General features: G+C 35.3%; 1 protein-coding gene across 2 annotated transcripts in view; it reads left to right on the top strand.

Annotated features, from left to right (window-relative positions):
• Positions 1-15,583, top strand: part of LOC116167227 — a gene marked incomplete at its 3' end in the record, with an annotated part of 118,169 nt that overhangs the window by 43,860 nt on the left and 58,726 nt on the right. For both annotated transcript variants that reach the window (XM_031482500.1, XM_031482501.1), the window contains 1 exon segment: positions 6,249-6,278.

Here is a 15,583-nt window from a genome sequence, read left to right as displayed (position 1 = left end):
AATTGGAAATTCAGAAGTGAGTCCCCAGGTAGTTTTTAATGTTTTAGAAAATCCTGAAGTATCTGAAAAGTTTTAAGGTTCTCAAATTCCCAAATAGCAAATATTCCGAAGAATTATGAATATTCTGGGAATTTTTAATATCCAAAAGTTTTAGTACTGATATGTACGATTACGAACGTGTCCAAGATTACGAAACTCTGTAGGATTCTAACGATCCGGTTCTGCACATTGTAAAGCATTGAAGTATGGGCAGGCTCTAGCATATTCTGAAGATACTAAAGTTTTAGAATGCATTCAGGTGTTTGCTAAGATTTTAACGATGATAAAGATGAGACATTATGAAGAATTGAAAGTTTTGAAGGCTTTAGAGATAAACCTGTAAAGATTTTGTAAATTCCGGAGGTTTGAAAAAAATTCTGAAGTTTCTTAAGAATTTAGGGGTTCTAGGATTTATGTTTGAAGGGTTTCATAGTTCTAAAGGTACTTTATTATTTCCAATATTTAGAAAATCCATGGGTCCTAAGTATTTTGTACGTTCTGAAGCTTGCAAAAATTCTACAACTGCAAAATGTTAAGGAAGAACATAAAATTAGAGAATTATCAAGATTACACGCCAAAGCAAATGTGATCAGATTGATCCCAACAGTTTTTTTCGATTATAAAAACGAGATGGGGGTACTGTAACAGTATCTTTTTAAAAGGTTTGAATTTTTTTCAAATTTTTGTTAGGTGTTAAATACTAGGAAGCGCACATGGCAGTTTTTATGGAGAATGGTTTTCATTTTAATGCAGTAATTATGCAAAAAACTACTGGCCCAAATAAAGATATTACGTCTAGGATGTTTGACACTCCACTTTCCAGTAGTCTTTCCTTGGGAGACCCTGTAAATATGTTCATTTTTTGTCGAAAATTACGAATGGTTTGCACATTAGTTTTAAGAATTAGCTCCTTTTTAAAAGACGTATGCTGTAAACGAACTTGTATCATTTCCAAAAATTCCGTTTTCCTACAATCACAATTCGCTGGTCAGTTAACGTCCAATGCTGTTGTACCTCATATACAAAGATTAAAGGTTCGTAAACAGCTTCAAACAAATTGGAGATGATAATCGATAACAGTCTGTTGACAATTCGTTTATGTCTTAACAAAACAAAATTGAAAATCATTACATAAAACAACAGAACACAACACATACCCAACGTAATTGGAGAGTTATTATTTAGTGATTTGGAATGAACAAGACATTGTACTAATTTCATCCATCAAGTGGTAATTTCAAACTGAAAGTGGACGAAATGTGTTGGATAAAAATTTAAATTCTAAAGTCTCGTTTGGAGGTCTATCGACCTTTCAATTCAACCCACATTTTGAGGTTTAGAACAACTAGGATTAACTTAAATTACAACACAACCTTCTCAACGGTAAATGAAGAGCGCATCCCACAACTCATTCGTCCCTTCCCAACTGGGAACGACAAGAAATTGTTACTTTATCGGTATCTTCCGACACAGCTGCTCTGGATTTCCTTCGCTAAATGAAAAATTCTTCGCGATAGCTTCTCGTTGCAATTTAAATTACATCCGGTGAATAATTAAGAGCCCTCATTCAGAGTCGATAACCAATTTGCCTTCATTACTATTGGAAATATAATCAATTAGATTTAGGTGAAATGTAGACCATCTGAATCAGAAATAAGTTAGTAAGTGCAGTGAAAAAGAAATAATAAATTCTAATTTGATACTCCTGTAACATGACACCTTCAAACCATACAATGGTACAAACTCCCTAAAATCATTCAAGAATTAGCTAAGCTGAGTATAATATTAAAATTGAGTGGGTTTAAATTTTCCACAATTCGGTTTTATGTGATACCGAAGTCGAGTTACGTGGAGGGTTTTGTTTTGTAGCAAACTTAATCGAAAATTACAGTGCACCTCATTATTCATTTAAGTTCGGAGGGATAACAATTCGTCATATTCCACAGATACACTAATTACTGTACCTAGCTTTCTGATTAGAGGGATGAGGTTGTACAAACTCGAATCGATGCTAATGCCAGCGTTCGGAGAGATAACATTGGCTTGCTCGAACTTTGCCAAAGATAGCGTGAAAATTATTGTTTCAGTACTAAAATTTACCACAATGTCACTAGGTTTATAAGCATACCCAGTTTTAAGTGTGTATAAAAGCTTATTTATTATGATAATATAAGAATAAATGACATTAACATAAGGTAGAAATAATTAACAATTGTGAAATGCAGGCAAGCAATCTTGCCATAGGTATACTACATAAACATCAAATTTCAATTGCATACGCAATGCAATGTATGACAACTAGTGCAATAAGAAATAAGGAAGCTCTAAAAGTTCAAAAACAGTGACTGACAGCCGTAAATAAAGCCAGAATAAAATAAAAAATAAAAAAATATTCAAGTGAGGCATTCGGCATCTGGAAAGTTTCCATTCGACATTTCCGATGATAATTCAGGAGATTGTAAATTTTATCTTTACAATTTGTATCGCTCGTTTTATTTGTAATTGTAAAAGTTCATTATTATTTTTATTATTAGGAAACTTGATTAAAGGTGGGGGTTTAATCAAATATTAGGAATATTTTTTTTTTAATTTAGTGATTTATTTGGCGCTTCAATTGCTATGATTATTGGCGCCTAATATGTTGAGACAATTCTTTAAATGTTGTTATACATGTTAATATTATTCATATAACCTATAATTCTTTGTGAGTTGATTGGTTGAAGTTCAATGGAGTCCGGAATGTCAAATAGTTCTTTTGCGTTTTTATAGGATGGGCACTGGAATATGTGCTTTACGGTGAGTTGGTTTCCACATTTGTCACATGTCGGCTGGTTTTCTTGTTTTATTAGGTGTGAATGGGTTATTGCGGTATGTCCTATTCGTATTCTTCTCATTACTGAAGCTTCTCGTCTAGTTAGGTGGTCGAAGGTGGTTAATCTGATTGTTGGCTCTGTTGTCCTTAGTGTCGTAGTTTGGAGACTCCAATGTCTTTCCCATTTGTCTTTTAATTCGCTATTATAGACTGACTTTAGGTCTTCTGCCAGGAGGAATGGTTTGTCTATTTCTATTTTCTTGGCTGCTGCTTGCGCTGCTGAGTTGGCTGCTTCGTTGCCCTTTATATTGCAGCGAGATGGAATCCACATTATAGTAAAGTTGCATTTTTGTTTGTGTTTAGTTATAGTGTCTTGTATCTTCTGTGTTATTGGATTTCGGGGAAATAGTTGGTCAATTTCTTGTATATAGCATATAATGAGTCGGTACATATTGTTGCTTCAGTGATGGTAGTAAGTTTTAGTAGCTAATTGGACGGCTTTATATATAGCGTAGAGCTCTGCTGTGAATACACTAGCATCTCGATTTAGGCTGAAAACATTTTTTCCATTTCTGTTTACCACTGCGCATCCGACTCCATTGGAGCATTTTGAGGCATCTGTGTATAGTATTGTTTTATACCCCTGTTTATTCATTTCCTCTAGGAATAAGTGATGTTTAGTTGCAGGGTCTTTTTTTGAATGGATCTGAAGCGAGGAGTTGAAGTTTGGGAACGTGCCTAACCACGGAGGGGTTTTTGATACTTGAGAAGGTGTAGTGTTACGGATTATTTGAGCAGGTGGAGGTAGGATATTGCGGATTTTGATATTTATGGGAGTTAGATGGCTTGAGCTTTCATTGGATTCTTCATATAGGATTTTGTATGCTGGATTTTTTATTTTATTTTATTTTATTTTTTATTTTTTTATTTTATTTTATTATCCCTCTCTTGTTTTGGGCCCTCAACAGGCATGCGCCCAATTACAGAGTGACCCGCATAATGCTATTTAGAGCTGCCTCTGCAGAAGGTCTTAAGATGGTCTATACTACTCCGGTATTTACCTTACGAATTAGGAAAACTGCAGGAAAACCTAATTCGGAGTAGCCGGTAGAATGCTCGGAACTGGTCTAAGGTAATTTCCATCTCCGCCACAGATGAAAAATTCACCTCAACCCAGGTTCGAACACCCGACCTCCGGATTTATAACCCAATGCTCTTACCACTGAGCCATAAATCCGATCCGGATGATGAGGCAAGGAGGACATTTTTGCGGTATAAGAGAGAATAGTTTGCTCTCTCCTTAGCCACAGTGGCAATACTCCGGCCTCCCGATGTATGCTTTCAACCGGGCTAGTTCGGTATGCTCCTGTTGCGAGTCTCAGCTCACCTTAGGGTAGAAGTTGCTGCTGAGGAATACATTATTGCATCATAGGCGAGTTTGCTTCTAATTAGTGTTATATATATGGTTTTGAGTATTTTTTCTTGAGCTCCCCACTTGTGATGTGCTAGAACTTTTATTATATTCAGGCGTTTAATGCATTATGTCTTAAGGTTTTTGATGTGGTCTTTCCAGTTCAGTTTAGTATCAAATGTGAGACCCAAGAATTTATGTTTTTTGAGCATTGTTAGAGGAGAGTTGTCTAGTGTGAGGGGTGGGAGATTTGCTTGGTTCGGTTTTCTGGAGAATTTCATAACAACAGATTTACTGGATGAGAATTGGAAACCATTTTCTCTTGCCCAGTTGGAGGCTGCATTAATTGCGAGTTGTATTTTCTCATTTAAGGCGTGGGGATTTTGGCCTCTTACATATATTAATAGGTCGTCTGCGAATAGCGTTGACTTTACCGGGAGATTCAATGTAGCTGTTATATCATTTATGGCTATTATGAAGAGTATCGGACTGATGACTGATCCTTGTGGTAAACCATTATTTTGCTGAAAACTTTTGGAAACGGTGTTATTGGTTTTTACTTGAAACGATCTGTTAGACATGAAATTGTTTATAAATCGTAGGATGTTACCCCTCAAGTTCCACTTGTATAGTCAATTATTTTATATTTCCAGACCTTGTCAAATGCTTTTTTGATGTCAAAGAAGACAGCTATGGTGTCCTGTTTATTGTTAAAGCCATTTATAATTTCTGTCTCTAAGGCCAGTAGGTTATCTATTGTTGAGCGGTTTTGGCGGAATCCGTTTTGTGACTCATTTAGATAGTTTTTGTTTTCTAGGTACCAGAGTAATCTTTTGCTTATGATTTTTTCTAAAAGTTTGCACATTGCGCAGGTTAGTGATATTGGACGGTATGATAATGCATCTGTTTTGCATTTCCCAGGTTTTAGTATTGGATGGATGATGGCTGTTTGCCAGAGATTTGGAAATACATTCCGTTGCCATATGTAGTTGAAGATGAGCAGAAGGCGTTCTACTGCCTCGGATGGTAGATTTCTAAGGAATATAAATGGTATATTATCGGGGCCGGGTGCTGAACTTTTTGGGAGTTTTAGGGCTGTTGTTAATTCTTTCAAAGTTAATTTTTGGTTTATTTGTGGGTACATATCTTCTACTTGATATATTATTTGTTCGATACGTTGGTTGTTTTGTGTGTTTGCCGCAGGGCGAGTTTCATCATTAAAATGAGAACAGTAAGTGTTCAACAATTTGAGGATTTGTTGTTATGGTATTCCCCTTTTTATTTTTTAGTACAGTAATTTTGAAATTTTCTCCCTTTCCTTGTATTCTTTTGATCTTATCCCACACTTCCGATGTTCGTGTATGAGTTGTTAGAGTTGAAACGTATTTTGTCCAGCTTTCGGTTTTGCTCTTTTTGATGATCACTCTCGCTTTTGCTTTCAGTTTTTTATAGTTTATGAAATTTTCGATTGTTCTGTGCTTTTTGTATTTATTAAATGCCGTTTTGCTTGTTTTTACTGCTATTTTGCAGTTTTCGTTCCACCATGGAACTGAGGGGTGTTTGTCAGTAAGCTTTATTTTTTTGATGTTTTTATTAGCAGATTTTATTATGATTTCGTTAAACGACTTGGGCGATTGGTCTATATCTGAAGTGATATGGGAACCGGTATGTTAAATATCATCAAATTTTGAGAGTTAGAAATTTTGAAATATCACTTCCGTTATACAAAGACGTGTTAGCCTTAAAAATGAGGGTATTCAGTCCATGGGCTACCAGATGATTAGTTTCTTTTCTTGCTGCGTGACGTTTTAAACAAAGGTGACGTTGGATGTAATATCACATTTAAACCAGTACATCTACAATTTTCAATTTTAATCGTGCAAATAATCGACTTGTAGACTGCCTTACTCTAGGCCTTACTGTTTTAGCGATAATATAATTTTATGCGGTTACGATCATATAACTTATAGATTTTTTTTGTTTCAGTAAAAAAGGCTCGCTATGTTGGAGCTCAAGGTAAGTCTAGCTAATTACATTTTTTTCTCCGATTGTGCCTTTGACCAAATGAATTTCTGCGCATTATTGTTTGTTTTTATAAAAACATTTCTTTTGCAATCCGACCATGACATTGCTCAAGAAAATAATAATAATAAGTAATAATAAGTCCAACTTAATACTGAGACACTTACATTCTCGCATCCACATGGCAATAATACCATGGTTTTGTGCTCGTTTTGTGTGAGTTGTGCGTGAACCCACCAATAAAATGGAAACCACAACGCTGGGTACAGATTTCCCTGTATATAAACAAGAAGTGGCCATACAGGAAATTAAAGCGAGGGAAAACTACAAAATCGATACAGAGGTAGTGATCATTCAACTGCCTAGGCCGTTTTTGTTGCTGGGAGCTTTCAATAGCCATCACACTATGTAATCGAGATGCCTGTGGATTATGGAAACAGGGCACCAGTCGTGTGATGCGTATTAGCTTCCATATGTTCCACCACAATAGAATAAGCGAACAAGCGAATTACAAAGCGAACACTTTACCACTTATACGAATTTACACAGGAAATATGCAGATGGGGTAAACGGTATTAAATGGGATTTAAAGCTGAATTTTAAAAAAAGTTACAACTTTATTCATTTTAAATTCCTATGCATAACTCTTTCACCTCTGACATCCACTTTTATTCTTGTAAGTGGTCTACTGCATGTTGTGACAATGTCCAAATGGACTGCGAGTGTTTAAAAAGTTATGAAAAGGTTATATAAATGATACAAAAATACAATACCTCTTATATTTCTGTAAAAGTAAAATTGATCGCGAGCATGAGCGTCAGGATGCTTTATTTCATCTTGTATGGGAAACGCTTTCACTGATACTATAAGGGCCACGTTATTGCTTCGTCATGTTGCTTCACTAAACAAATAATCAATTTCAATGTTTGTTTTAATTAAATGTAGGCATTCTACTTGTTTACAATATTATAAAAAATTGTTTTGGAATACCTGGAAGGTATTCGGGAAAGCTTGTAAGTTCAATACGTTGTAAACACGAGCGTTTGTTAAAATAACTTTAAATTTGAGCTCCAAGAAAATTATCAACCTCTGGATCGATTTTCTGAAACGGAAAGGCAATATTGCCACCCTTCAAATATAACTGAGCAATGTAGCTAAAGAAAGGCGATCAAGTAAAAAGCGCTTACGTTAATTTAAATATTCGTGTAAATGGAAATATACGGGAACTTTATTGGATCATTTCGTCATATTCGGGAATTTAGATTGGCCTTTTCATTTCGCAGACTATGGACGTAATACACTGAGAGGAATGTAAGGGATCTCTTTTATCATCGGGGTACATATTTGTTGTGAAGTTTAATGTCTTTATACGTGCAGAGAAACAGCAATACAGTATAAATATGTCGCGTTGAATATTAGAATATAACTGCTGCCCCTATAGTTCAAGGGTGAGCGGAAAATGCTCTGAATTTTAAGTTTTATTGATCCGAGAAAGAGATGCAATAATTACATTCAACGATCTTTATATTCATGAGTGAGTAGTATCGGTATGTATGGGAAGTACGTTTAAAATGGAGCACATTATTATTAAAAGTAGTCTGTTTTAGGAGCCTCTTGACCGACCTTTCTTAATAGTTGACGACAGGGTTGACGAATTGATTTTTTACACATTCACTTTACCCGACAACAAATTTGAGTTGATTGCATAATTTTTAAACCCTAATTCTGGTTCAACATTTTAGCTACTACTATCACTATGATGAAATTTCCAACGGATTTGATCACTTATCATACAAGACTGTCATTGATACACATTATTTCGATAAACGCAGTTTATTGTCTACATAAGCGTGAGAGTATTGCAGCGAATATTCCAGAAATACCGATAGATATGAAAGTTTAGTCATCGGCGATAAAGAACGAAGGCGGATGTGACGTAATCTTTCCTAGAAATATGACGTGATTGTTCGAAAACATTCTGAAACGCCCTTGAGCACTTGAGAACATTGTAGAAAGAATGTTGTTTGCTATATAAGCAAATCGAATTGTGTTTCCAGTTCAGTTCCAACATCGACGCGCTGGAGTTATAAGTAGATAATGAGTGATAAAAAATAATTACTGTTATAATTTAACCCATTTTAAGACTGTTATAAACGTATTGTTAATTATTTGTAACGCCGTAATTAAATTTACGTTACAATTTTTTATGGAAAATGGGATAGTGATCCACCGCTACTGAATTTCGTTTATATCAGCCGCCTTAATTTGGACATAAAGTTAACTTTAGGTAAAGGAGACTTTTGCGTGATTATGAAACTGGCCCTTAGTGCCCTAAATTTGGTTGATTTTCCTTGATTCCAACATAATCAAAATCACTATGGGCGACAATTTTATTAAGACGTAAAAGTTATGCCCAGAAGAAAAACAATTCACGTTTATAAGAAGTGAATTTTTAATTTCAATTTAGTCTAACTAGAGCCACTTTCTTCAAAAGTACTTCGATGTTCTAATCAACTAACTCTTTCTTCTCGAGTGCCCCTCAGTTCCTCCTCTCAAATTCCCCTGTAGGCTTCCCCCTTCAAATTTTCTAATTTCTTTGATTTCCCACAAACCTCCCTTAACTATGAAGACCCTCTTGAACTTTCCGGAAATTAGTTTTACTCACGTCTCAACTTCTCCTGATGCCAAATTCAAGTCAAAATCAACTTTCCCCTCAAGCTCCTATTAAATTCCCCCGTCCAAGTCCCCTTAAATTTCATCTCGAGAAGTTTTTCCCCTCACATTCCCTGCCCGTTGCAAGTTTCTGAATTTCTTTTTAAATCTCTTTCAAGTATCTCTTAAGTATCAAATTCTTTTAGGTTATTCTCAAGTTCTTATGCTCCCATTGAATTTGTCCCTGAAAGTTCCCCCGGTTCTCAAATTCCCTTGATGTTCCCCTCAAGCACTGCTTAAATTCTCCTTCAACGTCGGTTCTCTTCTCAATTATAGGTTCTCAAATTCCCCTTTGTCCCTCGGCTCATTGCATCAAGTGCTTCTGAAGCTAGGTTCCTGTTTAATTCTTCTAACGTTGTCCATCATAGTTGGGATAATTTAAATCAGCCCAAAAACGATCTCGAGGATCGTTCGGAGTATCGGATTTTGCAATTTAAAAAACAAAATGTTAACTGAAAGTAGATGTGTAAGGATATAAGAAGAAAAGTCATATTCAAGTTATGTCAAAACACCCGATTTGAATAAAATAAAATTTAAATAACACGTTTTTTTTATTTTTTCAGAAAATCACTAAAATTGCTCTTATTTTCTAAGTTTTCCCTTCTATTTCCTTCAACTTTCAAGTTTCCCTCAAATTAAACGCCGTATAAGCTTTTTTTTTTATTTCATATCAAATCCTTCTGAAGCCTCCTTCATGTTCCCTAAAAGTGTCTAAATTGCTATAAGCCACTATCAAGGCCTTAAAGTTGTTCTTTGTTACCTTCAAATTCCCCTCACGTTTTGTTAACCTCTTCTGCAGTTGCTTACAAATTTTCAGGTTTTTCTCTACTTCTTAGCAGATTCTCCTCAAATTCCCATAATAATTCCCTAAATTTTTTAGGTAACTATTTTTCCAGTCGGCGAGCAATGATAAGATTATTCGACCAGTGGTTCGATGTAGCAAACAAAGGAATCGTAGCGGGAATGGTGTACCTTTCGGCTTCTTTCTTTACATTTGCACCTCGGATCCCTAAAAACTGTTGCAACCACACGTACGAAGAAACTGAGAGATCAGAAATTTTCGATTAACATTTCGATTAACCCAAGGAGATTATTGAAAGAACTGGAACTGGCAATAAGTATTCAAAGAATCATAAGAATACAGAGAGACGGAAGCATCTAAGGAATATGAAGAGCCTGATGGATCTAAAGAATTTGTGGAATTCGGGCAATCGGAAGGACTCGCAGAATCTTAATATGTTGAACAGGTTTATAGATCCGAAAAATAGAGCTTTCTAAGGACATCAAATTAAAAAGGTGGCGTATCTGGGAGCTATAAATTTTCGGGTAAATCAAAAGTAGAGATTTCATTCTCTACATTTACTAGCATTAAATTGTTGAAGAACGAAACTGAATTTTGTTTGTTTTTTCAATTAGATCAAGTTAGTTTAGTGAGAACTGGGATACCTGGAAGTTTGCTGTGCAGGGATACTACCAGATGTGCCTGTGGAATGCTGTTAAAAGCCATGGGACAATTTTTTTCTGGAAATTGGTTAAATTGTCCAATAGGTATTCTTGTACCATTAGGGCGTTTGCACGGGTACACCGTCCTGTTAAAACCAGCAGTTCCCAACTTTTGATTTCTTGGTTTGCCGTACATCGTTGTATCATGCAATTAAAAAAATGTTATATTATCGTCGTATCTTCTATAGTGTCCGAGATCCCCATGATATATAATCGCTCCTGGTACATATCCGGCATCTGCTCTAAAGGCAAATCGTAATACTGACTTAAAACTTCTCAATTTGAGAGACTCTGTGGCTTCAATCTACTTTCGATAATTCCAAAGAATATATTACACAACTTTGAGTAACACCTGAAGTAAATCTTTGGCATGAATAGGAAAATCTGACTTGAAGACTATCTAGATCACCCAAAGGATTCGAATAAACACACAACTAATTGATTGAAAATGACCAACATTTATTCCGAAACACATGAAACAATATCCGTACAAGAAAGAAAAGCTTACAACACTTGTTTGAACATAATACCCCGCGCACAGGCACTCGATAATTAAAAATATTGAATTGAAACGCCACTTCCGCTATAAAATAATCTTCTTTATTAGGAACTTAAAAAAAACGCCAATCACAATTAGACTTAATAAGGCCAGCTTCGAAGCGCCAAACGTTACCACTTACGCCGAAATAATGCGCAATTCTTCAAAACACTCTTAACAGCGATAAAAACACGTTCGTAATTAAATTTCGTCCGATAACAACTCCTTATCGCAGCGGTCAGAGGTCCTTAATTTTCAACACGTAATTTCACGTTTTACAATTAATTACACAAATCTAAATAAAAATTTTACAAAGCGATAAAATTTAAACAAGAATTCCGCAATTACAAATAATTCCAAAGAGAAAAACAACACTGAGACACAATTCAGATACAATAAACAAACTCTGTGCTTATGTCGTAGATAATCCACCGCAGATTTACACTTAATAAATTAAGATACTCTCATATGTCCCGTCAATATTTCTGGTATTTAAACAGAAGCATCGCCTACATGTCGTTGTTTGACACATGTGACACATTTGGGGTGCATTTCCTTTTAAAACTTTAGAAGGGAAACCACCGTCACGTATTAAATGTAGAAGATATTGAATTTTTAAAAAAATCATTTGGGAGCTGTTCAAAAAAATTTCCTTGCCTCAATTATTCACTTCGACTGGTTATTATGAACCGCATTAATTATTTTGACCGTAGCATACACATTATATCAATTATTATTTACTACGTAAAATATTTCTCTCGTATTTCGTGGGTAATGCTATTTAAATGTAATGAAATGAATTGATTCTGATGCAGCAATTATAACGGTCATTAAAAATACCTAGAATGTCTTGTAGAAATCACTATGAACTCAATTTTCTGGAATACTACCTTTATATATGACTGATTGCCCGATTATAATCACATAGAATTAGAAATAATATAGCTTGCTTACCATTTTTGAGGAAAAATCGAGGGAAAAATTCTTACACTGTTTAAAAGGTCAACACATTTGCAAAGAAAGGAAAACCGTCAAATCCTGACCTATTGAATACGTATGCTTCAACGTTAAAAACATCATTGTATACATACGAACGCGGTGGTCCCAGAAAGGGTAGGTCGATTTCTCCAGTTTGCGTCAAACGTTTAGATCCCATAATAAATATTATTCTTGTACAGAATAAGACAGCCTTCTAAGTGGCAAACTCACAGGCGAACGCATTCAAAACACGATGATTTAAATAATCCCAGAAGCCACCTCAAGCAGCTTTGCCACCCGTCAACATGTTTGCACGTGAAAATCCCCTGTCACAACTCTCAACAATAGGAGATTACCCATAATATTGTCCTGTTTCATTTTGCGCGCTACAAGAAAAGCTATGAAATGGCGTGACAATAATAATTCTATAAGTGCAGGTTTCGGATTCCATTGTTCTCACACCTACACTTACTTCTGGAGTTAAGCTCGGCGTAATTAAGCGGCACGCCACGCCACGCTAGGTAGACCTGGGTTAGTAAGTAAAACAATCACCTAAACTGCAAATCGGGTTTTCACTTTCATTACGTTTCCCAGCGCGATCCCGAATAATCAACAGGGTTAACAGGAAAATTGTGGATCTCTACTGGGCACATGTGTCAACATACCCATCCGACTTGACTAGTATGAGTGAATTTGCCAACGAGGTTAAAGCAGTCCAATTTACATTGAGATTTTGTAGACAAAGTTGAAGAGGTGATGCGCACCTTATTTGCGAATTTTCATCAGACACATAAACATGCTTGTTAGCTTTGAGACGCCCATTACATATTTATATCGTTCCTCCTTTGTAAACTAGGTTGAGATATACGTTTACAAAGCAGAAAGTTTTCCTGTGTACGTGGCATGAGTTAAATAATTTAGAATTTCAGATGTTTGCAACTAATCAAGTCTCATCAACTGCGAACGCTTCAATTACTTCGAAACATAGATGCACACGCACAACATGAAACCCTTTATCTTAGTATATTGGGGTTACTCAGGGCTTAATTAGGGGGGAAATTCGCTCGTTTGGAAAACAAAAACAACACGAAGAAAATAACCCTTGCATTGAAACAGGTCCATGCAAGAACCAAAAGTATTAGCTTAGGCATTATACACTGTAGCCTGGTAAAAGCTATCTTTATCGATCTAAATTAGATAAGTCGAGCTGGGGATCTTGTATCATGCCTTCACTCGAGAGATGCTTACATTAAATTAATTAATTCCATTTTCTATTAGGACAAAATGGAACAAAAACATTATTTTTGTAACTGTTATTCAAAGATAATTGAAGTTCAAACTGTTCAAAGTTAATTTAAAGTATAGGTTTAGAGGAGCCGGTATTTTACGTTCTGAAAGCTTTTAAGGGGTACTCCATTAAATATGGGTGTGGGTAAAATACTCAACAATTCCCAATTATTCTGATCGAAGCACAACAACGTTAAATTATTAGTATACAACTCCTATTAATATCAAGGAAGGTAAAAATTCTCATATAACGCGATGTGCAGACAGGAATTTCTAAAGGTAATTTTTTTAGGAGTATTAAACCAGGCTAGTAAGTTCAAAATCCGTTTATTTGGAGTACTCGAAAACTGTTACTTACCTACACCATTTAGCAACATTAAGTGCTACTTCAAAACTTCAAAAAGTCTTCTTGTTGTACAAGTGTCCACTGTACATGCCAACTAGTGATTACGAAGATAGTGAAATAGCGGAAATTGTACGAGAAAATAGAATGTTTAATCCAGGAAGAAGGGAGAGTTGTTGCAAAATAGTGAAGGAACGCTAGTATCGGAGGAGATAGAATGGGCAGGGTCGTTGAGGATTATGATTGGGAGCAAGGGATGAAAGTGGTGTAATAATAATGACCTTTATTCACATATTATATACAAAAGTAACAACACAAAAATGAAAAATAAGGTATAACGATATATCAAATATATAATAGTGAAAGCGTGAAGTTCAGACTAATTGGTCTGCTCTTCCACTTTACCACAATATACACTTCATTTTTTTTGTGGCGAAATGAGTGATGTTTCTCTCAAATAAAACGGCATACCTGCGTTTGTTAAAGAAATGTGAAAATAGAACTATAACAATGTAGAAAAAACACAATTAAAAAAAACTTAAAGAGTTAAAAGAACTGGTTAACATTGGATTTGACTTCTATAAAGTAAAAGTCGCGATTGTGTTTTAAAAGGCTGCAAGGAAAGATTTTTGATAAAAGCTGGCAACGAGCTGTTGTATTGTTTTGCAATTTGATAAGAAAAACACCCTTCGAAAAGATGATACCTATGAGTTAGAATAGTCATAAGTCCTTTGTTATGTAAATTGAGATGGTGTACGTCTGTACGGAAAGTAATTTTATTATAAAAAACCATGTGGTTTATGAGTTAAAACGATTTGATGACACATATACAAAAAGTGAAGGGAATGGCGATTTTCCATATTCAACCACTTTTGAAAAGTCTCGACGAAAGGAATTAATTTCTACCAATCATACTTCTCCTCGGCCCCTTATCGTGATCCTTATCCTTGTATCTCAAGAGAACGGATTGTCGGAGGAGGGTACTCATAAACATTGGCATGTCTCGAAGAAACAGATCCGCTGGTGATATCAAAACTTTAAGAGCGCGTATCTCGAAAACGGTTTGGCGGAGGAGAAATAAAAGAAATCATCTGAACGAGACAAATCTATTGGTGATGTCAAAAGTTTCACTGTGTAGTGGAGGAGGGTACTCTTAAAGGGCAAAAAGATCGTCCTATACGAGACACATCTGCTGGCGATGTTAAAGCTTAATTGTGAATATCTCGAAACTGTTTTAGGAAGGTACCTACAAAGAAAAAATGCAATATTTTGGAGAATTAACGAAGAGGTTGATTCTTCCTCAGTATATAGCGTAAATTTTGTTATTTTTCCTATTAATCATTTACCAAAAAGTTAAACATCGATAAATATAGCAAATATAGTATGCTACTACCCTATTCCCAACTATTTACTAAGCAACATTATTGGTTTAATAACATGCGCTTTCTCTGCACAAAATATACTTGTTTAATTTCATTTGTTCATTTTGTTTCTTCATGCACACGTTTTCCCGTCTAATTTTGAAGAGCACTGATTGTTATCAAAATGGTTCCACTTACCTTCTTCTTCAAAGTTGACCCTGTAACGGAATTTGCTTTTACTCTGGGGGTAGATGCCATTCTTTCTCTGGAGCTTGAAGTGAAAAATGCATTTTTCTAATTTTACAAAAATTGCATTTTGTTAAAAATAAATAAAGAACTATTAATGATATGCAAAGTGCAAACTTTGTGAAGTGTAGGTTTTGCTTTTATGAAAATGTTTGCTTTTTTCTGTAGGATAAAAATTGTGAAAAATATGGCTGTTTCAACTTTGAATACGTTCGTAAATAAAATAACTTTCTCAAGCCCTAAAAGCTCAAATATTTTAAAAAATAAAGGCTGAAAAAACCCTATTATACAGTGTGTCCATGCATTCATGTTTGAGAGGTGCGATGGGGTA

The sequence above is a fragment of the Photinus pyralis genome, unplaced genomic scaffold, assembly GCF_008802855.1.
Source record: "Photinus pyralis isolate 1611_PpyrPB1 unplaced genomic scaffold, Ppyr1.3 Ppyr1.4_LG3b, whole genome shotgun sequence".
In the NCBI taxonomy this organism is placed as follows: Eukaryota; Metazoa; Arthropoda; class Insecta; order Coleoptera; family Lampyridae; genus Photinus; species Photinus pyralis.
This window is presented reverse-complemented; position numbering and strand designations above follow the sequence as displayed.